We start from the raw sequence: 27,613 nt of genomic DNA, 5'->3' as shown, positions 1-27,613 counted from the left end.
CCTAAGTCATAGCTATTGCTTTGTTCTTGTTTTTATTAATTTTATAAGCCAAAAAAGTTTGAGATTGACTTGGTATTGTACATAAACCATGGGATACCAACCTCCAGCTTAGCCAGGTACACTATCAATTAATCTGCAAATAGGGCCAATTTATGTTGATTTCCTTGCCATTTGCACCCTTCTAGCATTGTCAATCTCATTCTGCCACTATAGGGATTCTGGAGCAAATAACAGTGGCGAAAATGGGCACAACTATCAACTTCCCCCTCATTTAAATCAAACCTTTATCATTGCTTGCAATCCCTTATATTATCTTTGAGATTCATATCAGTCAATCAAGACCTCTTGCAACAAGTGCTGATTGATGAAAAAAAAGGTCAAAACAACTTTTGATGACTCTCAGAGTTAATTTTTTTTTTGTAGTTAACAAACCCCTTTGCACCACCCATATAGACGGACACCCCCACATCCTCTAAACTTACATATACCTACCCCAAGGACACACACAATTGGGGAAAAAGTAAAACTCCACTGCCAGCAAAAGTTGTTTTTCCCAAATTTCTTCAATTAATCAACACTTGCTTAAAGGATTGTCAACTAACTGACACACACCTAATCATACTATTAACTATCTATGTATATGTACTGTACATGCATATGTATATATTTATATATATATATATATATATATATATATATATATATATATATATATATATATTCCTTTCCATAACTGGCCACAGAGAAAAACAACTGACAACTGACCCAGTAGAATTATTTTTCCTGCATTCAAACTAGCCAATAACAGAGGTCTTATGTTTAATTCCATCTTTTTTTGCATAAATAATCCTCAGGATTCAGTAAAGTTCTGTGCAAGAATAAATTATTTTTGCATGGAATGGATCGTGTCCATGCAGCACAGCAGCGCACCTTGCATATTCATGAAGGTGCACTGCTGTAACACCTACATGAATATGATCCATGAACGAGTGCAGGGGGCATGTTACAGCAGTGCCCCGCACATGTAACACACCCCATTTACTCAGAAAGTGCCATTATGTCACTTTTAAAAGCAAAAACATAGTTGTCTGCGGATATACTGCACAATTGTGCAGTATATCTGCAGAATACATGCCATGGACATGAATCTGGAGCGTGTCACCCCAGGCCTCTGCTGAAAATAGGCTTCCCATCCTAGTCAGGCTTACCCAGTCAACAAGCGTTAAATGAAGAAATAAAATAACAGAAGAAACACAACACTGACATGCCTGAGTTCCAATACACCTCAAAAAATACATGCTAACACAAAACCCGTTATCCCATGCACTTGTAAAGTGATAAAACTGTCCCTAGTGTCGTGCCCTTGTTCCCCCATTACGGCAGGCGTACTCCTAAAGTGAGAAAAAGTTAAATCTCATTTGAATCCTCAAAATCCTTTTTTTATTAAACCAATAAAGTTGAACCATAGCTGAGCGGGTGTGCCAGTTGCATAGCTATGCATAGCAGAGTTCAAACATCAAAAGAAGCTAAATAGAAATATACAGTTAAAACACCAAAAGTGGAATAGTGAAGTGATTACAGCATTCACCTAGCATTTAGTCAGTCATGGTTCAAGCCCTACAGCTGTCCATACATTTTCATAAGTGAAATGCAACTAATATGTATTTTTTATAAATAGGTAGTGAATATTATGTATATGTTAACCAGGGTAGTGTAGCAGCTTCAAATGTGAGGTGTCAGTGAAATTTAAAGTTTAAGCAAGAATTAGCATAACTAAGTGGATTTGTGCACTGGTAAGCAGGGCTAAGCATCTACCCCTTTAAGCAATGGTTATCTTAGCTAAGCAGGTTTGCCCGGTGCTTAGCTTAACTCAGCAGTTTTCAAACTGTCCAATCACAGTAAAGGGTGGGACATTAGCCTTATTTAAACATTGCAGGCTGGAATACAGCTCAAAACCAGTTGTAGCTCCCCAGTGTAGGCACTATGGCTGGTGTAAGTGAAGGTGTGCACTTTCAGGCGCCGCGCTGGGGCATTCAGGAGTCCAGGGTCATGGACGGACTCCTCAGTAAAGACCATGAAGGGCAACTGCTGCATGACCAGTACCAGGGCTCCCAATAGAAAGTGGAGGCCTGGGACCATCTTGCCCAAGATTTCATCACTGTCACTGGCATCCCTCGGACTGGTGAGCAGGTCCAGCACGACTTTGCCAACTTGAAGCGGAGGAAGAGGGACCTTTTGAACCAGTGGGTCCAAGATGCCTGGGCAAGGAATGCTCCAGCCATGTGTAAGTATTAGTCAAAGTAGGTGTTCTCCAAAGTCCAGCCTGTGTATGTGATGGATTGGTATGCATAAATGTTTTTTCTTATCTCCTATACAGCTGCAGATGAGAGGTCTGTGAACTTGGAAGCCCACGCCAGCAGGCGGCTAAGGCTGCGTCGCGAGGCTGGTGAGTAACAATATAGCTGGTATTATGTATGGCAAATAAATAAAAAGTAGTAGAATGTCACCCTGCAGTATTTAAAAATGGGTATGGTGTTTAACGACTGAAGAAGCCTGTAGGAGAGTAATAGTGACATACAGGTTATATATCAATAAAACTGTAAGGACTTGTCAATAAAAGTGAAAACCCCAGACTGGTTGTGTTTACTCTGGTATTGTATGACTTGAAATGTTTCATGCACCAAGATCTGATATCAGAATAGTAATGTTGTGTTAACCACTGTTTTCCAAACTGTGCTATGTCAAAAGGTATGTATAGGAATGTACATAAAAGAATGTTGCAATCACAAAGTCAGATTGTACAACCAACAGAGAATTAGGCAGAAAACATTCAAAAAAAAAGACAGCAGTTTTGCAATAGCTCATTCTATGAAACACAAACTTGTATTTTTAGTAGAAACAGCCACTGTTCGAATCCTGGAAGTGGTAGTAAGTGGTATGCATAATTTCAACTAGGATTTTGTGAATATATGTAGAAACAGTCAGGTAGTGTCAACATAATTTCCCTCCACAGATTTTCCAGGTAAGAGAAGGTATAAAGTAGCTATAAGAATGCTGTAGTCATACAGCATCCAACACCCCCAGTCTAACACAAGGCTGCAAATGACAGCAAGATAAGTACATACACCAAGTGGTCTCCCCAAGAAATGTTCAAAAGTGTCATGCTGTCACAGCTAACAGTCCCTGCTACCAAGAACCAGGATGACTGATAGAAATTAAGCCAGAGTATGTCAGTAGCACACACACACACACACACGCACACACACACACACACACACACACACACACACACACACACACACACACACACACACACACACACACACACACACACACACACACACACAGGCACACACACTATGAGTGCAAATATGTAACCCTGACTATGTAAATATGGATAGAAAGGTAGAAACAGTCAGGTAGTGTTAACAAACATTCCTTCCACAGGTCTTCCAGGTAAGAGAAGGTATAAAGTAGCTATAAGAAGGCTGTAGTTATACTATGTCCAACATCCATGGTTCAACCCCAAGGCTGCAAATGATAGCAGGATAAGTACATACACCAAGTGGTCTCCCCCAAGAAACTTCAAAATTGTCATGCTGTCACAGCTACAGGTCCCTGCTACCAACAACCAGGGTGACCGATAGAAATCAAGGCAGAGTATGTCAGTAGCACACACACACACACACACACACACACACACACACATACACACACACACACACACACACAGTATGAGTGCACATATGAAACTCTGACTATGTAATTATGTGTAGAAACAGTCAGGTAGTATTAACTAACATTCCTTCCACAGATCTTCCAGGTAAGAAAAGGTATAAAGTAGCTATAAGAAGGCTGTAGTTATACACTGTGTGCAAACATACCACTGCCCAACCCAAGGCCATAGGTTGTTGTAATAATACCTGCAGAGTAATGATTAGAGCAATGATCACTAAAGCTGTGACCACTGCAAGAATCTACATCTGTTAACTGACATCTCTCTCTCTCTCGCCCACCTTATCTTCACCAATAATCTAAACACATAAATGAATGGGTATATTTTCCACTATACCTACTTTTGGGACATGTGTCCTATTGTTCTACAAATGTTGAAATGTATTCCAATTAATGTTTCCTGTTCAAATACTATCATTGGTGGTCTGTTGCCATCAATGTAACCTGCATGCTGGTGTAATGCCCACTGTGGTTCCATATATGCACGTGTTCTGTTTGCTATGCAAATGTTCCAAATCTGTTGTTTTTGGTTAATGGGAATATTCATGCATGCTGTTAGAACTAATCCTGGAATGTGTTTACCATTACTAACCAACATATGTCCTAAAACTGCAACGCCATACCACACCTGGGAAGGTCGATCCCAGCGGATCCGTTTCTTCCGCCTCATCTGGCCATGGCACTGGGCCCCAGCACATCTGAGACTCACCCTAGGACCTTCCTGTCCACTGGTCCTGTACCACCTTCGGTTGGAACCACATCAGGGAATGGGTCTTGTCCCCCCCCCCCTGGGTGCGGGCATGGGCAGGATCCTGTCACGGAAAGCCAGTTCCAGGGTCTGGTGCGTAGCGAGCTCCGCAAGGAATTGTGAGATCTGCTATGCCAGCTTTAGGGCTGCATGGCACAATAAAGAGGGTCAACCTGCCCCTCCTGCTCAGCCCACCAGCACATCCACCTTCGGGGCCGTGATGGTGCAGTGTTGACTGCCCATGGGAGGGGACCTCAGTCCCACTGTATCCATTTGGGAGCTCGTGGGCTTCCGATTACCAAACACCCCTCCCCGTCCAAGGTGTGTACCTCTTACATATGTCATATACCACCCCTGTATGCTGTCTTGTCTGTCTTGTCTGTCTTCCTACCCAACCTACCTCCCCAAATATACCTACTATCCTTCCCCATCATCCCACTATCACCTTAAAAGAAAAAAAAAGTGCAATCTGTTCCCTCAAGAAAATGATGCCCCATACATAGCTGTCCATTTCGCATACATGTCCACTGGACACATGTAATCTGGTCTAACTGGCTTCACAACACATTACTGTTGTCCTCACCCCTCTCTCAGGGGTTTGAATGTCCAAATTTACCTCAAAATTCAGTAGATATGCACAGCTGTTGCTGTAGAAGAAATGGACAGCTATGGACCTTCCCTACACCCATGCTGCACATCCCTAGCTACCTTTCATATTGTTTTTCCCTCTTCATGCCCCCTTTGAAACCACTTTCCTATCACCTCTTTTTTTCTTTTCTTTTAAAGAAATTAGCACGGGGTAAGCAGTAGTAAGTGGGACTAAGCCGGTTTGCATGGTGCTAAGCAATACCTACACAGATTAAACACTTTTAAAGCTGTCTGTCAGCATAGTTAACCAAAAGTTAGCATTGCTTACCGCCACGCAAACCCGCTTACAACTGCTTAAAAGTGCCTTAACCACTTTTCATCCAACAACCCTTGTTCTGCCCAGCAACAAAATAAGCAACCCATGGCAGTCTTGAACCCAAACCCCGGCAGCACAGTCATTCCACAGTAGGGAAAAGGTTTGTTAACATTAGTCATGTGTTGTACATAGATATAAATGCATATGTGTATGGAGATGCATATATATATATATATATATATATATATATATATATATATATAAACATTAATATGTCATATATGTAGAAATATACATATAAAATATACACATATAACACACACACACACACACACACACACACATATATATATATATATATATATATATATATATATATATATATATATAAAGTAAATCTATACATACATATATATAAATATGTCAGTATGTACGTAAAACAAATTTTATCAATATCTATATATAAATATATACATATATCTGAATATATAAATGTGTATATGTATATATATATATATATATATATATATATATATATATATATATATATATATATATATATATATATACATATACATACACGCACATATATATGTACACATACGTATATACAAAGGCGGAGGTGTGTCCATATTCATTAAGGATATCCACACCTCTAGGCTAGTTGCTCAGCATAATGCAGCCGAGGTTATCCAAGTGCAACTAACTCTGGGCAAAACTGCAATCCAAATTGTAGCTTGCTACAGATTCCCCACCATGACCCAGGATTCCCAATCCTCTTTTCCTAATATACTGGAAAATATTAGACTTCAACCAAACACCCTAATACTGGGCGATTTTAACTACCCCACCATTAACTGGGAAAACTACTCATGTACCAACTCCTTCGCTCAGCTCTTTCTGGAATTCATAAATTGCAATGCCTTGGATCAACTTATCCACACCCCCACCAGGGCGAGCAATATCCTAGACCTAGTCATTACCAACATGACTGACCGGTGTTCAACACCTAAAGTCAACTCCTCATTGGTCAGATCCGACCATAAGCTAATCACCCTAGATATCCACATCCCACCCCCACCCCCCCCCATTTATGAAACCACAATAAAAATTTCTCCAAAGCCAACTTCATGCTTTTTGAGACAAAAGTGGTGAATTTCAAAATACTCATGCAGATGGACAATACAGTTATGACTGCTAAATCCTACACAAATGCACACTATAAGCACTTACACGAGTGCATGGATCGTGCTATCCCAAACAGAACCAAGACGCTATCCTCCAAAAAAAGGAAGTCAATCTGGTGGTCCCATGCCATAAAAAACTCTACAACAGAAGGAAGAAATTGTTGCAAAAGAGAGTAAAATCCCATGAGTGGAGGAGCTCCCTGGTCAGCCTCAGCAAGAAGCTGAGATCCCTTATAAGATCCTCCAAAGCTAGCTATGAAAACAAGATTGCCACTGATTCTAATGACAACCACAAAGCATTCTATAGCTATGTCAGGAATCTCAATGGCAACACCCAGATCTGCTCTGAGTTACAGCACAATGGCACAAAAATTACAGAACCAACTAATATTGCCAACATCCTGGAAGATAGGTTCAGTGCTAACTTTACCTCCCTTTCACCCCCTAAATGGCCCATATCTATACAGGAAGAATGCAGTGTCCCTGTAATCACAACTTCACAGGTAAAAGCAGCACTCTCTAAAGCCAAAATCACAGCATCCATGGGACCGGACAGCATCCTAGGCTGTGTTTTACTTAAACTTCAGAACGATCTGGCTCCCCACCTAAGCACCATGTTCAATCATAGCCTCACGTCAAGCTTTGTGCCCACTGAATGGCACAAAGCAACAGTTATCCCACTCCACAAAGGTGGAGCCACCACTGATCCTGGGCACTATCGCCCTATTAGCCTGACAAGCCTGGTCTGCAAGGCCATGGAACGTATCATCATGGAATTCATAAACAAAGACATTGGTAATCTCCAAACTCTGGACCCCACCCAGTTCAGGTTTGTGAAAGGCAGATCTTGCCTCCTGAACCTGGTCGACTTCTTTGAGGCAATCAACAAAGCCGTAGACAAGGGTAAGGTGGTTCACACAGCCTATCTTGACCTCGCCGAGGCTTTCGACACCATCCCCCATTCTGGAATTATAGCTAAACTCACTAAACTATGTATAAATCCCTATGTCACAAGATGGGTTGCCAACTGGCTCACTGACAGAACCCACACTGTAAAAGTTGCAGACCCCAAATCTGACTTCAAACCAGTGACAAGTGGAGTACCACAGGGTTCAGTCCTGGGACCTCTCCTGTTTTGTATCTACTTCTCTGAAGTACAGGCTAACACAGAAGGCCTAGGGCTAACGAAGTTTGCAGATGACTGCAAACTAGGAGCTATAGTCAAGTCCCCAAATGATGTGGACATCCTACAAATGGGCCTCGCTGAGACAGATGCCTTGTGCCAGAGCAATGGCCTCAAGCTCAATGCCAAAAAGTGCATTGTTATCCCCTTTGGTAAAAACTCTGTACCCATGAACTACCACATAGGTAGCAGTCTTTTTAACATCGAATGTGTAATAAGAGACCTTGGGATCCAGGTGGACAGTAGTCTCTCCTTTGATAATCACATTGCCACAGTAGTCAGGAAATCCTTCTACAGGGCACACCTCATCACAAAAGGGTTCTCATCCAGGAAAACAAAGGGTCATTGTTCCCCTCTGCTCGATACTCATTAGACCCATTATAAAGTGCAACGCCCCTTTTGGATTGTACCTCACAAGACATCTGCAGCAGCTGGAAAGGCCACAGAAGTACCTCACAAAGAGAATTACTGGCCTCAAACATATGCCCTACACTGATTGTCTCAAAAAACTCCAGCTTTACTCTGTAGCATAATGCCTACTCTGAGGTGATCTCTGCCTAACATATAAAGTTATGTCAAACCCAGAGCTGTTGGAAATGCTACACATAAAGAAATACTAATCCCTCTGAGCTACATGCTCTAGGGACCTAAACCTTGTCACCACAATAAACAGGACTTGCTGGAGGGATAGATTCCTGACCCAGAGACTTCCCATACTCTGGAATAGGCTACACATCTATGTCAAGCAAAGTTCCTCATTAAAACCCTTCAAGAAAAATCTTGATGAGTGGATGGGAAATAGAAAATCCACCCCGGGGCTCACTTCTGTGACTCTGCTCAACAGGAACACAGGAAATCAACTTTCTTGGGTTAGCATAAGCCAGGGAACTTTGTTGCCTAGGCTTACACTAAAAATATAATTGCACTAAAAAAATCTAAAATAGAATCTCCAGGCCACCAGTACAAGCAAATGACTTTTATACAAAACCACAGATGAGCGCTTTCATCTTTACACAAGACTTCTTCACATAAAACAACACAAATGCTACACATACTTTATATAATAGTCCTAATTACTGTTCATTGAAATTTAAAGCACCACACTCAAACCACACTGATGTAAAATTGTATAAACAACTTATTTCAATAGTGCCTTGAATGTGTGGAAAAAACACACATTATAGCCCACAGAATACTAAAAAATAAAAAATATATGTAAAAATAAATATGTATGTAAAAATACATGTAAGTGATAAATATTGTACCCCTTGAAATGAAATCCAATGAGCATGTGGTATATAAATCAAACTCTGACTGCTTTGGCTGTCAGTACAGGTTTGATACTCACATACTCATTGAGGCCAGGAAAAATGTTGGCCTTCAACCTCAATCGCTATTTCAATTCCATGTTCAACAAAACATTTTTCATGTCACCTCCCCTATTGTTATGTTTAACAACATCAATGATGCAGAATCTATAACTACTAAAAGACGGGCAGGAAACTGAATGTTTAAACAAGGCGCTAGTCTCTTTCCCAGCCCTGATGTCATATAAGTGCTCATACATTTTCCCCCGGATTCACGAATCCCCCGTGTAAGACTAAGTAAGTCTTACTCGGAGGCTGCAGTTGAACGGTATGATGTTAGCATGCCATGAATATTCATGAGGGCACGCTGAGTCATCCCCAAGTCTAACATGGGCCGTGCAGGCAAGCAGGGGGAGTGTCCGACCACCAAGCAGTGTAAAGGTCCACACCCTTGCAAGTGTGTGAAATGTAAAATGTCAACACACAAGAGCGAGTCCGCTCAAATGTCCATGTACCCAACACCACACTCCCTGACATTGTAAACCTCCAGCACAGTTATAAAAAGTAAACAATTAATTTTTTTCTAATTCCTGATATAGCTGCCCGTATTTGTGTGTGTGTGCGCGGGTGTGCCCATTGCTTAGCTGCAGTTAGCAATCCCGACATGGAAGAGCATAATAAGGAATAGTTATGCAAATGACGCCAAATATTAATAGCGTAGTGGTAGAGCGTTCGCACAAAGAGGAGACATTCACAGTTCGAGTCCCACCACTCCCCTTCCAATTTTATGTTAAAAATGAGTATATGAAATAAGTCCTGACAGATATGATAAAACTTTTACTAAAAAGCATTGAAATGGTGTATGTATCAGTGAACAAAATGTAAAGCTATATAGGAACCTGACATATAATTGTCTGCAGTTACGCAGCGCTTTACCCAGTGCAATGTAGTTGCCCATAGATAAATCACGCTTAACCCAGCGCAATATAGTTGCCCACAGCTAAATAACACTATACCCAGTGCAATCGTTTTGCGTGGAGGTGCGCACTGCGCCAACCTGCGCACCGTCGGGCAATGTGAAGCAACGTAGAGCAAAGTTACTTAAACACATTCACACCCCCTAACCTGTCTGGACAGTAGTAAAATAAAAAGCAATGATAAGGTTTTAACCCAAGACACTGTGCACCATAATCAAAGTACTGAACCACTAAGCCACTCCAGCTTAGGATAAACATCCCCTGTTAACATATATATAGTAATAAAATGTAGATTAACCATTGCTAAGCAGGGCTGCAGTCAACAGAGAATATTCAAAAATGGCCAATCACAGAAAAGTGTGGGAAATGCGGCATATTTAAGCCGCATAGGCGGGAATACTTGCCATTACTGATTGTAGCTGTCAACTGCAGTTAGGATGACTGGTGTCAGAGAGGGAACACACTTTAGAGCGCAACGCTGGGGCATCGAGGAGTCAAGATACATGGTTTGGCTCCTAATCCATCGGCATGAGACCCGACTCCTGCAGGGCCAGTTCTAAGGAATGGAGTATAAGGCAGAGGCTTGGAACTGGTTGGCTCATGAACTCACCAGTGCCACTGGCATCCCAAGGACTGGTGAGCAGGGTCCGTCACCACCATGCAGACCTGAAGAGATGCAAGCAGGACCTTCTGAACCAGTGGATCCAGGAGGCCCATCAGATGCATGATGCCCCACTACTAAGTAGGTAGCCATGGAATGCAGTATGTAAGACAAGCTAATATAGTCTAAATAATGGATAGATATGTCTCAATATCCCTTCATTTACTCCACAGCTGCAGGTGTTAGTGCTATGAATCAGCAAGCCTATGCAGATAGGCTGCTAAAGCTGCGCCACCAGGCAGGTTAGTAAAAATTCAGTATGTATTGTTATATAAAATATGTGAGAGAGCATGACAAAAGTGTCATAATAGAGTGTAGTAACCCATTAATAAAGGTAAAATAAGTCAGGAATACTATCTCTGCATGTACTGTCAGATAATATAAGTGAGCAATCCTGAAAAAGGTTGTTATAACCTATTAATAAAGGTATAATATGTCCTGAATAGTTCACCCGTATGCGCTGTAATATCAAATAAAGGAGAGAGCCTGTGGAAAAGCGTGCTCAATGTAATTAATAAAGGTATAATACTTGGAGTGTGTCTGTGTCAGTTACTTAGAAATGTTGTAGTACCCTTGCATCAAATAGATAGTACAGTTGTATTAAGTGCTGTCAACCCACAATTCTGCAGTCCCATATAAAGTGGATGAAGGAAGTGCAAGTAGCTGTGAAGCATATTACATTAATTCCCTGAATAAATCCTCTGCATGTACTGTTACATATCAAAATTCAGAGGACCAGGAATACAGTGTAGTAACCCATTAAGAAAGATAAAGCAGGTCTGGAATACTATCTCTGCATGTACTGTCACATAAAAAAGTGAGCGAGCCTGGAAAAGAGTGTTGGAACCTATCAATAAAGGTATAACATGTCCTGAATATGTCTTCTGTATGCACTGAAATATCAAATTAAGGGGAGAGCCAGTAGAAAATTGTGTATAATGTGAATAATAAAGGTCTAATACTAGGAGTGTGTCTGTGTCAGTTACTAAGAAATGTTGTTGTACACTTGCATTCAATAAATAGTACTGTTGTATTAAGGTCTGTCAACCCACAGTCCTGCAGTCACATATAAAGTGGATGAAGGAAGTACCAGTAGCTGTGAAGCATATAACAGTCCTCAACAGTTGTTAAATGTCTGTCATGCATAGGTAATTCTGGCACATGAGTAGCTTCTCAAGGTGTTCACCAGAAATGTGAGTGTGCTACATGAAATGTAGGGTGCTGTAGAAAATTAAGTGAAAATGTCATGTGAATACATCCAGATGTGTATATACATCAATATACAAATAAAATACAAGTATGTAGCAGTAACATCTGCAGCCTGGACAGTTAAAAATACAGATATATGTCAGGTATATAATGAACTAGCCAAACCCATTACACAATCTAATGCATGTTGTCTAGTGTAATAATACATGTAGGGGATATACACCTGCAGTCAATAGGAATGTCGTGTAGAGTAAAGGTACTAATAATATGTGAATGGATGGTTCTTTTTACCCCCTATACCATGTGCATGAACATTGCAATTCCACACTTCAATGGGTATGTGTATTCTCAAAACATTTTTTGGGACATATGTCCTATTGTTCAATATACTCATTTCTACTTTGATGCATGTGCCCTGTTCAAACACCACAATCTTGGTGGCCTGTTGCCACCAATCATCCCTGCATGCTGTTGCAATGTCCACTGTCATTCAATATCTGCATGTGTTAGGCTTGCTGTTCAACTGTTGGAACCCTGGTGTGTTGGGTTAATGGGAATATTACTACATGCTGTTACAACTAACCTGGAATGCTGTTGTCCATGTAAATTAACACACCTAAAATCACAGAACATATGGGAAGGCTGGTCCCAGCGGATCCACTTCTCTCTCCTCAGATGGTGATTGCACCTGGCACCAGTAGGTCTGGTGCCCAGCCCGGGCCACCCTCCTCCATTGGTCCTGTGCCACCTTCGGGTGGAAGCGCTGCAGGGGATGGGGCTCGTCCCCCCTGCAAGCATGGGCAGAGAAGGGCCACCTGTCACCCTTCGAAGGGTCCGGGTTGTGGTGCATAGGGAGATCCAGCATTTAGTCGCTGATCCCCTACACCAGCTCAAGGCGAGAGTGGTGCATATCTCAGGTGAGCCTGCCCATCCTACACAGTCCCCAGCACAGCCACCCCCGGGACTATGAAGGTGTAGTGGAAACTGCCCATGGGTGGGGATCTCAGTCCCACTGTTACCATCTGTGGGCTCATGGGCTTGCATTTTCCAAACATCCGTCCCCATCAATTGTGTTCACCTACCCTATGTGTCATACTCCGCCCCTGTATGCGTCTTGTTTGTCTTGTCTGTATACCTACCCAACATACCTCCCCAAATATACCTACTTCCCTACCTCACATTCCACTCTTACCTGAAAAAAAAAAATGAAAAAAGGGCAGGTTCCAAATATCACTCCAAATTAGCATCATATGCACAGCTGTTACTGGTAAAGAGATGGGCAACTATGGACCTTCCCTACACCCATCCTGCACATCCCGAGCTTGTTTCCCTACTGTCCTTCCCTCTTTGTGCCCCCTTTTTCACCACTTTCCTATCTCCCCCATTTTCTTTTCTTTCAAAGAAGTTAGCGCGGGGGTTAGCGCGAGTAAGTACTTTTAAGCAGATGTAAGCAGGTTTGAGCAAGTGTGCGCATGTGTGCGCTTAGCTAAGCGTAGCTAAGCTTCATGTAAACCCGTGCAAACCTGCTTACAACTGCTTAAAAGTGTCTTAATTACTCTGTATGTCAGGGCCCTTGTTTTGCTCAGCAGCAAAATAAATCACCTCTGTCAGTCTCGAACCCCAGACCTTGGACACACTAGACTGCATGAAGTACCACTAAGCCACAGCAGATATACAATAACCTGCTGCTGAAATAACTATATCATGCATTACAATGAGTGAAAGACAAGGAAAAATAGGAAGGCCATAAAACAAAGCTTGTTCTGTGGATCCATACCAGCACTTGTTGTGAAACTGCATTACATGAGTGCGATGTGTACAGTAAGATGATGCTGAAAAATGTATATGTCATGTACCAGAATGTGTGAATACAACGTAAAGGTAGGAATGCCATAACACAAAACCTGTCCTGTGGAACTTTACCAGCAGTTGCTGTGGAATTGCATTACATGACTGTGACAACAGAACCAGACATTCTAGCTGTAAACACAGTTACAGCAGCACAACACAACCCCCATGCAGCTGTGTGTGAGAATAAATGATCACAGTATACCAGTCCACAAACTGTTCATGTGCCAAAATGATACATCCCAATAACTACCTATGTATGGCAGTAAATTGTAGCAGTAGTGAAGAAACTACATACCCCCATGTACCTTGTGTTATTAAATGTAGGGGTGAGTACAGTGCTACACTGACAACTGTGTAGTGGAATTGGCAACAGCCAGGTCAGACTACAACATAAATATCACTAGCTACACCCCTAGCATCAGATATAAGAACCATACCAACCTTCTGACTTACAGATCGGTCTCCACAGCAAAGAAGCATGGGCCCCACTCTGGAAATCTGAAAGGGCTACACCTACCTTACATAGCAATTTATAGCATCGGGTTGCTATGACAGTGAATACTGCAATTACCACACAGCAGGCTGCATGCAATCACCAAATGGTGGATACCAATTGGTGCAGAGGCCATCACATGCACATGTGCAGATACCTATATAAGCAAGTTGTACTTGCTAGCCACTCATGCAATCATCACATTGCAGCCGCAGAGAGAGAGAGAGAGAGAGAGAGAGAGTGAGAGAGAGACACACACACAAACAGAGACAGACAGAGACAGAAACAGAGACAAACACAGACCGTGTCAAAGACAAAGAGAGGGACACACACCCACACCAGTGGAAAAAGTAAATACCTCAAATAAAAAAAATAAATAAATAAAGCCATCAACCAGAGCTGAAGTGTCAGCAAAGTGGGAACCACTAACACATACGAAGAAAGGTATGTAACAGATATGTATTTACTGGCATGTAGTAGATGTTTCCGAAGACTACAATATATAGTTCAAACATCAATATGTGGCAGCAGTATGTATCTATGCACAGATGCCATGCAATTATACTGCCATGGACATTATAGTATGTAGCTGAGTGCAGTGGGACACAAGTGTGACATAAGTAGCTCAGCATTAAAGTCGTATAACCGAACCATGTCATCTGTGTCCTGTACAGTAGTGTGTACAATGTCTGTTTGGGGGTATAGCACACACAGCACTAAAACCATAGAAGTGACAGGGTAACAAATGCATGATAGTCATGACAACATGTAGGTTAGTATTGGCAACAGCTGTACCAGGCTAGTATGGCAAAGAAGTAGAGTCAGCTGTACATACACACCATAATATAACTGTGTGCTCACATGTGACACCTGTTCATGTTGCAGCAGGGCTCAGCAGGTCAGCTGTGGGTCCATGGACACAGAAGAGTGTGGACCTTGTGTGTGTATGGCACACACATATGGAGAGATCTGTCTGTGTCACAGATAGTAGCATCTGTACATGTGCATAGAGCAAGGGACATACTGCAACTGTATGTGAAGGGTGGACATACAAAAGTTGTTGAAGGCTGTTCTGTGCATGCTCCACTGTAAGTTGTAGTGTGTGGTGAACAAGGCAGCATACAGTGCTGGTATATGAACTGTGGTAAAATGCAGTGGGTATGAGATGTCAGGCTTGTAGTGTTGCAGCCAGTGAGGCCTGCTAAAGCTACGAGTGCTATGTACACCTCAAATGCATTCCGCACAACACTGTGGAATATGAGTACATAACAGCATACCTCGCAGCCTTCACATACGTGTCATTCCCATCATGAAAGGTGGACCGTGTATGTGCCTATATGGATATCACTAGGTACACCAATGTGTGTCTGTGTATACGTGTGCAGACATATATATATATATATATATATATATATATATATATATGTATATATATATATATATATATATATATATATATATATATATATATATATATATATATATATATATACATGTATGTATATAGAAATATCAACATATACATACATATATATATATATATATATATATATATATATATATATATATATATATATATAGATACATATATAGAGAGAGTGAGAGAGGAACAGGGTCACAATTACCGTGACAGATGGCAGTTGACAAAGCAGTGTACCCCGCTGCAATGTAGACACTGCTTTGGCAACCCTACCGGACAAAGCTCCGCACACATGAACCAGCACATAGGTGGTAGTCTACCTAATACCATAAGTGTGATAAGAGACCATGGGACACAGGTGGACTGCAGACCCCTGTGTGATAATCACAGTGACACACTAGTCATGACATCTGTCCACCTGCCACACCTCATCACAGAAGGTGTGTCACCCAGGGAAATATAGGTCAGTGTTCCCTTCAACCCATCACACATAAAGCCCATTACAGGTATACTGCCCCATGTGGTAAGTACCTCACAAGACATCCAGACCTACAGGAAGTGACAAAGATATACCTCACAAAGAGTAATACCAGCCCCAAACAGATGCAGTAGGAAGATGATACCACAAACCCACATCTAGACTGTGTGGCATACCGCCTACCCCGAGGTGATGATTTCCTGACATACTAAGCTATGTAACAACCACAGCTGTTGGAGATGCCGCACATAATCGGATCATAATCCCTATGAGCTACACGCTCTAGGGTATGTATTTTTATGTACTTTTTATGTAAATATGATTGTTTACATACATTGATATAAAATATATTTATATATGGTTTATTTTTTAAATAGACAATATGTCTTTAATGAATCTCGTTTGAGTGTTGTGGTTGGATAATTTGTAAATTCATGTGATGTCATCAAAAGTATTTAATGACCATGTGTTTTGTGTAAGCCTTTTCTGATGAAGTTCATGATTATTAAACGTGGATGAAACGCGTAAATAGGTTTCATTTGGCTTTATTTTCCTCACTGTTTGTGGTCTTGACTATCAAATTTTATCAAGTTATTGTGGTTCAAGTTCGTTTTTAAGTGTTTTGCTGATTGTCAAGTCATGTCGAGTGAGGAACCTAGCCAAGATGTATTACTCAATTTGAGTACTTATTCAGTTCCCGAGTCGGGGAGCACATTGCAGGAATTCATCCAAGTAGCTGTGCAAAAAGCAGTTTGCGATGCTCTGGCCCGGCAGATGGGAGCTGTTAAAGACAACGACAACACTAACATCACCGTGGCTTGCCCAGGAGCCAAGGGAGGTGTTTTAACTACACTATCCAGCAGCGTGAACAACGTGAACAAAGATGCATCCAATCCTAGTGACGTTGCGCCAAGTTTGGTGTCATCGCAGAATGGCGTTTTAAATACACGAGCACAGGATTTTATCGGATGTAAGGAAAATGTTTCTGAACAGACTTTTAAGGTTATCGAAAATCCATTTGGTGTGAAAATTGCTAACAAAGAGAGGCATGTAAGTACTAATGCAATTTCGTCAGTTGCCGACTGTGTTTCTGAATGTAAAAAAGATATTTTCTCTTTGGAAAAACTATGTGCCAAAAGTGTGTCTCTGCAGTTGGAAGTTTTATACTTGGAGGAAAATGTTCGTTTGGAACAAGTTCCTTTTGGATTAAGATACTATAAATTCCCTAATTGTGTTATGCAAGGCGACAATTTGTTCTGTCGGTTGGTTGGGCTCTTTAACAACACAGGGCTGACCTTCATGAAGTTGCTTATTGAGTACTACAAGGAGTCGCTTGATTTCCTTAAGAAGGAAATTGAACGCTTGGATGCCACTCTAGAATATCGGGAACTGGTGTGGCAACTTAGACTGAATGCAGGGAACTGGCCTGGGTTGAATGATACAATTAGTATCAAACCAGTATTACAACTAAGAAGGGCCAGATTATGAGACAGTCTAAAACAATAATACTTGAACATGTAAACATTTTAAAAGGAGAAGTATTTGACACACACATGGGTGTAACTATATTTACTTTTATTTGCTAGAGTAGGATCCTGTCAACAATCATTTATAAATAGTTCCTTAACAAAGGAATTTATAGTACAAGTAATAATGAAGTTATATTAAAGTTTTTTAAAAAATGCAGCATTTTTAAATGCATTCAGCATATTTTATTAATTAAGTGGAGATGGAAATATGTAACATGAATTCATTTTAATTTAATGAAAAAAAATGCAATGTATTTTACGCTTTAAAAAAAGTTTTTATGTATTTGCTCAGGTAGCTTTTTACTTGAAATGGTGGGCTGTAATTGAATATTTTTTTAATTACAAAATGGTTTAATCATTAATTAATGCAAGCAGCTATTTAAACTGATGTTTTACACTCTGTCATCAACTTGAAAAAGCTCGGAATATCCGAGCGAAAGCGCTTGTGATACGTGGTACTAGTGTTTTGTTTTTCTACAATAAAAGACCAGTTTTGGATTTATTTAAAGTTGGTGGCTCAGCTTCGTGGTCTTAACGTTTGTTCATAGTACAGCGGTATGCCAGCCATATTCATCAATGAGCACATGTGTTAGGCAGGGTTCTGCCACCAATAACTACTGTGGTACACTACTGAGACTGTCACTTGACTTCACAACCATTGCAATGGATAACACTTACCATGATGCAGTAGCATGATAAACCACTCCTGTGTTGGGATCGAGCATTGTGTTGTATACAGTGTGCCATGTACTATAGTGTAGTATTACATACTGTTGTAAGACTGATGCTGTGCAAAACGTGGTTAGATATATAGAGTGTGCTAGGCACTGTCATCCGGTTGTGTGTTGAGTACTGTCATGCGTTGTTGAAAGTGTGTATCCTCTGAAAGCCAATAGGTTGCTAAGCATAGTGGGTAGTTGATAACTGTATATTAGTATTATACGTGTGCCTCATGACATGCTCACACTTTTTGTTTCATTGTCTTCCAGGACGATGTCCCACCATAGGAACCCCCACCTACAGCAAGGCGGAGGAAGATGAAATTACTGCTAGCCTGCTGCAGCAGTATTCCCTGCTGTTCTCCAGAACCAGCCAGGACCAGCAGGAGCGGACTGCACTGTGGCAGGAGCTTGTCCGTCGGGTAAATGACATAGGCATGCATAACTGGACATATGAGCAGGTACGTCATCACTGCAGTGATTTAATTAGACATGTCCGGCAGCATACATCTGATATCTGCAGACAGCAGTTTGCCACAGGTGGGGGGGTAGCCATCCATCCCCCCCTCACCAGAGTGGAGAAGCTGCTCCTGAGCCAGGTGGCTCCTGGCCAACAACAACAGCAACAAACATGTGTTATTATGGAGGCCGGAGTCATCCAGCAGGCCGACACGGAGTATGCAGGTAACATGGCATAGCCGTAGAGTACTGTTACCACAATTGTTACAGCATGCTTATGTGAGTAGTGTACTGTGTAGATTTATGATGTGGTGTCTAGTGTTGTGCAATGCTGATAAATAGGAATAGAATCTGTAGGCCTGTGACTGTCAACCGTTGTAGTACTGTACAATTGCAAACACACAGTAGCAATCACACAGTTGATAGCACTGACGATGTGTCTCATATCATTGTAGGCCTCTCTGGTGTGACAGCATGGCAGACGACCCATGCTGGTGAGTGTGTTCAACCTTTAATACAGATAATTAAATGTGCATGTCATAGGTGAGGTGTAGGCCAGTGTCATAAGCTCTGGAATGTTCAGTGCACCATCTCACACAGGTTTACATACCATGGCTGGATGTGTATCTGTGTGTCACATGGATAGCCATGTCTGATGGGAGCATCTCTGTGTTCAGCAGATGAATGTGGACACAGGTTTAACACATGCATACAATGTATACACATGGGATGAGTAGTGTATGTCCACCTGATGGCATACCGTTGCTCAACATGCCCATTGTACAGTGGTTATGGTGCATGTAGGACAGTATGTGGACATGCCAGTACATGGCAAGACATGGCATGGTACAACACAAGTGCAACATTACACATCACATGGACACAGTGTGTGTCATGTCACCTATACACTCAATAGCATGACAAGACATATATGTGTCACAATGGTGACTGCTATGCATACCAATGCATGCTATGGATGTTTGCTGTGAGACTATGCACGTCCCAGTAATGTGGGTAGCTGCCTAAAGCACATACAATACAGGGAGCTGTCTACAGAGGTGTGTCAACACTAATGTGGACATTGGATTGGCAGAGTCGATACACACGCACACAACATACACAACACTGTCATACGCAGTGCACTTTCAGATGCCACACATGGCGTATTCAGACAGCCACTGTAAGGTCACACCACAGTATGCCACATGTCATCCACACGGCACACGTAACAAACCTGAGGGGCAGATGCCTCACATGTGGCTGTGCAACACTCTGCGACACAGTACGCATTCATGGTCCGCAGTGCCCCCTATTGTGCACCCTACAATGCCATGTAATATGTGGATGTGAAATGGTGACTGTAGCCATGGTACTGCATGTCCAGTACAGCAAGGTATGTGCCAGTCTGGAACACATTAACAGCCTTGAGTGACCATGTGATGCTGCATGATGATGGCCCATAGTAGAACACCCCATCCAGTCACAGTGACCACAGTACTACACATAGCCTGACCCGCTATGCATCTCAGTTTTGTGTATGTGCAAACATAGGCAACAGTACACGCTATGCATAGCAGTCACCATTCGTACCATGTGACACATATATGTCTTATTTATTTATTTATTTATTTTATTTTACATTTGTTGACCGGGAGAATCCGACTGGATATATGTCCATTTTCAGCGGAGGCCCGGGGAGAAAAGCTCCACATATAGAGTAAAATTACATACAGGGTAAGATAGGTACATATCAATACAAATTGTAATAACCAACATAGTTGCAAGATAGCATCCATAGACAAGACATTATTAGGAGAAGATGGGCACAGGCAAAGAGAAATTTACTTATACTAGATAGTCTAACTAGATAATGAGGGGGAAAGGAGTTAGGAAGTATAGAGCAGGTTGCAAGATTTATTATAGGGGTAATAGAGAAGATCCGGAGAGTACAACAGGAAGGAGATTAGTTGATAGATGAGAAAAGGCAGTAGGCAAAGTAGAAAAATGTTAATCTGGATATGAGCATTGGCAAAGCCAGTGAGACTGGAGATGGTGGGTAAGACTTTTTTTGAATTGGGGTAGGGAGGTAATGGTGGTAATAATAGGTGGGAGGGAGTTCCATAACTTACCAATGGAGTTAGCAAATAATGCATCTCCTCCAGAGTTGAAGGATTTGACTGTTTGAATGAGTGTTCTACACGAGGACCGAAGACTATTTAGATTGGTGTATGGTATGATTAATTTACCCAGTGCTGGGGACTTTTCAGGGTGTTTGAGTATTTTGAATGCCTCAATGAGTTGGTTTAGTTGAAGAAGGTTTGGGAGTTCTAACCAGCCAAGATATTTTAGGTTAATACAATGATGAGTTCTATATGGTTTGCCAGTTGCAAATCTGGCTATATGGTTGTAGGAGCATGATAGTTTATTTAGGTCTGATTTGTTAAGGTTGGTAAACAGTGGAGAGGCGTATAGAAGGGTAGAGAGTAAATGCGAGCGAGCTAGGGTAACTTTTGCATTTGGTGTTAGAAAGGATTTGATTCTATATAGTGACCCCAGTTTCTTGTTAACGGTCTTAATGGTTTGATTAATATGGATGTCGAATTTGAGTTTATTATCAATGGTCACTCCTAATAGTTTCGTATGTGCGTCTGGGGAGATAATTGTCCCATTATTGGATTGTATGGTAAAGGCAGTGTTTGGGAGTTTTTGGGTAGGATGGAAGAGTAATAATTTGGTTTTCTTTGGATTCAGAATTAGTTGCCGTCCGGCTAGCCACTTCTCTATTGCTGTGAAACAGCTTTGGGTGTTAGATAGTAGTTTGTCAAGGGATTTGTCAGAACATATTAATGTCGAGTCATCGGCATATTGAATACAGGTGGCCTCAGGGATAACTTTATGAAGGTCATTAATAAAGACTGAAAAGAGAAGTGGACCCAGTATGGACCCCTGTGGAACTCCAATGGTATTTGGAAGGAGGTTGGAGAGCTTATTTTGCCAAAGTACTGCTTGCTTCCTACCAGAGAGATAGGCCTGAAACCAGTCTAGGGTTAAGTTATCCAGGTGGAGGTTTCTTAGGGTATCATGGAGTAGTCGGTGGTTTACCATGTCAAAGGCCTTTGATAAGTCTAGAAAGAGTGCAGAAGATATATTTTTATTGTTCCGGTTTTTGTTTATTATATCTGTAAAAGAGAGGAGCGCTGTAGTAGTGCTGTGATTGGGTCTAAAGCCATGTTGAGAGTTGGTGAGGAGATTATTCTGTGTAAGATAGTGAATGAGTTGTTTGTGTAGGCATTTTTCCATGATTTTGGCTAGTGGTGACATTATGGCTATAGGTCGGTAGTTTGATAAGTCAGTGGATGTGCCGCCTTTGTGAAGTGGGATTACATATGATATTTTCCATATTGAGGGAATTGTAGATTCGGAAATGGTACGATTAATAAGTATAGAGATGGGGTAAGCTATGTCTTCTGCAGTTATTTGTAAGTATTCAGCTGGCAGGAGGTCTGCAGAGGGGGTGCTTGGTTTAAGTTTTTGAAGTAAGGATCTAATGGAGGAAGTGGAGACTGGTTGTAGGTGGAAGGTCTGAAGGGTTTTTGGAGTGAGTTCTATAGCAGTGGAGGCTATGGTGGATAGTTGGTTAGCTAAGGTTTGGATAGTATCCGTGAAGAAAGTGTTAAAGGTATTGGCTACTTCATCAGGGTTTTTATCTGCTATAATTTCTGGGGTAGGAGTGGAGGATTTCCCAGGATGGAGAAGTTTATTTAGACCTGCCCAAAATTTTTGAGGGTTGTTTTGATGTTTATTTTGAAGTTGGCAGTAGTAGTTTCTTTTGTCTATTAGTATGGCTTTTTTTGTCATATTTCTTTGTTGCTGAAATTTAATGCGGTCTGCGGGCGTTTTGGTTGTACGCCATTTTTCCCAGGATTTGTTTCTGAGTTTTATTTTAGATTTTGTTTCTTTTGTAAGCCAAGGTGTAATATTTGTTTTAGTTTTGATTAGTCTTTTTGGGGCATGAGTATTAAGTATGGTTAGGAAAGTGGTATTAAATTTAGAAACTGCCTCTTCTAGGGGGAGGTACTTAAGAGTTGCCCAGTTACAGGATCTAAGTTCCATTTTAAACTTTGCGAGGTCAAAATTTTTCTTATTTCTAATAGACTTATACGTGGGAGGTATAGGACTACCTGTTTTATTTTTCCTTATATATGTTATAAGGTGATCGCTGAGTTCATTTGGGAGGGTCCCAGATGTATACATTTGGGGTTGACTGTTTATGAGGATCCAGTCAAGGATACTCTCTTTTTGGTTTGAGTTCCCAACTCTGGTAGCAGAGGTGATGGTCTGAGAGAACCCATGGAGATTTATATGGGTAGGGTTAGTCTCGGAGGAGCATAGTTGCCAGTCAATGTTAATTTCGCCCAGGATTATAGTTTCCTGTGGGTAGTTATTGGTTAGCCAGTTAAGAATGCTTTCCAATGTTTCAGAGTTTTTCCCCGGAGGGATGTACATTACAATTAGATTAATACTTTTTTTTCTATTAAGCTGTAGTTTTAGAGCAAGTATCTCAGCATTAGAGATTTGGGGTGGCTGAGTAGGGTTAAAGCTGACATTTAGATTATTTTTGTAGAGCACTGCAATGCCGCCACCCTTTTTTTTTATACGGTCGGCTCTATGTATATTATAGCCTGGTGGTATAATCTCATTGTCATTGGTCCCTGGTTTTAGCCAAGTTTCTGTTAAACACATAATGTCTGGGAGGTGGGTAGCTAGTAGAGCATGGAGGTTATGTATTTTATTGTTGATGCTTCTAATATTTAAGTGGCAGATATGGAGGGAGTTATTATATCTTGGTGGGCTATTAGAGTTGATTTTTGCTGTGGGGCCTGGGTTCGGGTGGACATCTCCATCTTTAGTGATGCTTTTTCTGAGATATTCCACCAGCCTCATAAGTTTCTGCAACAATTTCTGCCCTTGTTTAGATTTGGGGCGTGTTTGGTCTGGTTTGTAAGGGTAGTAATAATTAGAATTTGTGGTTTTTCTGAATAGTTGTTGGGTTGTGTTGTTGGTATTATACAGAGGTAGGGGAGCTTTAGTTTGATATCTGGGGTAATGGAAACCTGAGTAGGGTTGATCTTCATATTTGGTTGTAAGGTAGAGTATGGTAATTAATGGTAGTAGAAAGGATAAAACTATTAGTGTTGTCCTTCTTTTACCCTGTAGGGCGGATAAAGTTTTCTTTGAGCTGGGGTGCATTGTTGTAGGAGGAGAGTAGGAGCCTTTGCTTTTTTAAAGTTTGAAGGGGAGGAGGGTTTTGGTGTTTGCAAGGGGGTGGGGGAAGACAAGAAGTAATAATTTGGTTGGCTAAGAAAGATAGAGGGCGTGGCTACTTAACTATAAATGTGGGACTACTGGGGGCGGGTGGAATTTGGGGGCAGGGCGGGGCGCGGAGCGAGCCCGAGCGCAGCGAGGGCGAGCGGAGCGGGGTTTCTCCAGTTCCAAATTGACTATGGGCAAGTGGAAAACAGGCAAGTAGAATGTTAATGCAGGAAGTAACCCAAAATACTATATACTCTATTTTTAGGAGCTCTGTTTGTTACCAGAAGCTTTGGGAGATATAGCATTAACTTCAATTTATGTGGACTTAACTGCTGTTTCTTAGAACCCAGTGCACCAGCGGTTATACTTATATAACAGGATTTATTTTAGTTAAAATAGACTCTTGATAAAGTGATTAACCTTTATATTTGGTTGAATTGAAGGCACAAGTGATGAGAGCTTTTCTGTGGGTACTGTTCAGTTTAAGCGACCCTCAGGATAGGTAGCATATAGCCAGGAGGGAAAGTAGAAAGGGTAGTGCCTGTGAGGAGAGAACGCAGATACATAGATAGATTTACATCATTCCCATATGCAGTTATAGTTCAAATGGTAAGCAATATGACTTGAAAATCAAACTGTTTGTGCAATATGTAGTGAAAACTCACAGTAATTGAGTACAGTTCAAAGTTTAAAACACAGCGTTGGTAGAACTCAAATAAGCTATCTGTTTAACACACAGCGGCAGGAAGATTCAAGTTCGCTATCTCTAGCTTACAATGCAAGCATATTCCTACAGTTATTCTTAAGAGTGACTAACAGTTGCTGCGTAGTGTAGTCCTTCCTCACTACAGCCTTGTAGCTGATATTAGTGCAACGCACTTACTTGATGTTCTCCACGCTAACAAAAGTATATGCAGAGCCGAGGAATACTAGGAATTAGTTAAAATTACAAAGCGCTAACCGCTAAATAACAGCAAGTATATTTTTAACCTTCAATTGTTAGAAGTAAAGCCAGCAGACTTCAGTTCATTGTAACTCTAATACTAACTACTTGTTAGGTAAGCGTGCTACACGCTAATAAACATTAGCCCTCTACGCAGTTAAAAGCTAAGTCCCTGCGTGTAGATTTAACAGATATACAGTAACAGATATACAGTATTTTGTAGACAAATCTCCTCACAAAGTATTGTCGCAAAACAAAGTAGTCAAAAAACAGTTACATACCCTGGTTTATGGGCTAGCGACTAGGTTCAGGAAGACAGGAGTAAGTAGTGATTTAAAAATGGCGCTACTTGAGGGTAGATAAATAACCTTACCTGCGTCACAGGTAGGAGGAGGAGGGAGCGAGGGTTTTTTTTTTTTTTTTTTCCAGTTCCAAATTGACTATGGGCAAGTGGAAAACAGGCAAGTAGAATGTTAATGCAGGAAGTAACCCAAAATACTATATACTCTATTTTTAGGAGCTCTGTTTGTTACCAGAAGCTTTGGGAGATATAGCATTAACTTCAATTTATGTGGACTTAACTGCTGTTTCTTAGAACCCAGTGCACCAGCGGTTATACTTATATAACAGGATTTATTTTAGTTAAAATAGACTCTTGATAAAGTGATTAACCTTTATATTTGGTTGAATTGAAGGCACAAGTGATGAGAGCTTTTCTGTGGGTACTGTTCAGTTTAAGCGACCCTCAGGATAGGTAGCATATAGCCAGGAGGGAAAGTAGAAAGGGTAGTGCCTTTATATTTGGTTGAATTGAAGGCACAAGTGATGAGAGCTTTTCTGTGGGTACTGTTCAGTTTAAGCGACCCTCAGGATAGGTAGCATATAGCCAGGAGGGAAAGTAGAAAGGGTAGTGCCTTTATATTTGGTTGAATTGAAGGCACAAGTGATGAGAGCTTTTCTGTGGGTACTGTTCAGTTTAAGCGACCCTCAGGATAGGTAGCATATAGCCAGGAGGGAAAGTAGAAAGGGTAGTGCCTTTATATTTGGTTGAATTGAAGGCACAAGTGATGAGAGCTTTTCTGTGGGTACTGTTCAGTTTAAGCGACCCTCAGGATAGGTAGCATATAGCCAGGAGGGAAAGTAGAAAGGGTAGTGCCTTTATATTTGGTTGAATTGAAGGCACAAGTGATGACAGCTTTTCTGTGGGTACTGTTCAGTTTAAGCGACCCTCAGGATAGGTAGCATATAGCCAGGAGGGAAAGTAGAAAGGGTAGTGCCTTTATATTTGGTTGAATTGAAGGCACAAGTGATGAGAGCTTTTCTGTGGGTACTGTTCAGTTTAAGCGACCCTCAGGATAGGTAGCATATAGCCAGGAGGGAAAGTAGAAAGGGTAGTGCCCTGGTTTATGGGCTAGCGACTAGGTTCAGGAAGACAGGAGTAAGCAGTGATTACCTTAGACACTTACACTAATAAAAATCTAAACTGGTTTAATATTTTAAAAGTTTTATTTAGCTCCCTGGTGCAAGATGTTACAGAAGTTGCTATATAAACTGGATGCTAATGCAGTCAAGTAAGGCCATGGCTACAGTGCAGCAATAAAAAATGTCCCCTGTAACAAAAGAAATGCTAGAGCAAAGATTGAATTACATGAGTCAAGCACCCTGCTGAGATCTGCCAGTTAATGAAATTACCAAGTCAAATTACCCTCAGGACTTTGACAGGTAGGGAAGCTAGGTGTTGCGGGGGAGGGTTGAAGTAAAAGAACTGGAATTCATTGTCTCACAAATTAGTGCCATTTAAACTAAATTAGAAAAAAGGCAGCAGTAAACAGCACTTTGTGTGTGTTCCGTGACATTTGCACTGTTTCAGTTTTAAGTAGTCAAATGTCTTGTCATGCTATTGAGTGTATAGTTGACATGACACACACTGTGTCCATGTGATGTGTAATGTTGCAGTAGTGTTGTACCATGCCATGTCATAACAGGTGCTGGCATGTCCACATATTGTCCCACATGCACCGTAACCACAGTACAATGGGCATGTTGAGCAACTGTATGCCATCAAGTAGACATGCACTACTCATCCTGTGTGTAAACATTGCATGCATGTGTTAGACCTGTGTCCACAATCATCTGCTGAACACACAGGCACTCCCATCAGACCTGGCTATCCATGTAACACACAGATATACATCCAGCCATGGTATGTACACCTGTGTGAGATGGTGCAGTGAACACTGCAGAGCGTATGATACTTGCACAGCACTGTTGTGTCCATGTACACAGTGCGTTCCAGGGTGAGGCCTAACTATTCACAACAGGAAACACAGGCATAGTGTTATTGGCAAGGGCTGTCAACATACACACTTTATGCTGTCGGGAAACACACATCCTGCATGCTGACGTGTGATATCACTACTTGCCTTGTGATGCCGTACCCCACCAGCACACGCTGCTGGGAATGTTCTGGACTGCTGGTGGTGTGTGACTGTGCGTG

General features: G+C 41.3%; 1 long non-coding RNA gene across 1 annotated transcript; it reads right to left on the bottom strand.

Annotated features, from left to right (window-relative positions):
* Nucleotides 1-24,345: 24,345 nt before the first annotated feature.
* LOC122811000 lies at nt 24,346-26,275 on the bottom strand. The gene is made up of 2 exons (XR_006366187.1): nt 25,789-26,275; nt 24,346-24,714 (listed from the first exon to the last, which is right to left on the bottom strand). It is a non-coding gene; the product is annotated as an uncharacterized LOC122811000 (long non-coding RNA).
* Between the last annotated feature and the right edge of the window lie 1,338 nt (nt 26,276-27,613).

The sequence above is a fragment of the Protopterus annectens genome, chromosome 9.part0 (genome assembly GCF_019279795.1).
Source record: "Protopterus annectens isolate FY-2018-M chromosome 9.part0, PAN1.0, whole genome shotgun sequence".
Taxonomy (NCBI): domain Eukaryota; kingdom Metazoa; phylum Chordata; order Ceratodontiformes; family Protopteridae; genus Protopterus; species Protopterus annectens.
This window is presented reverse-complemented; position numbering and strand designations above follow the sequence as displayed.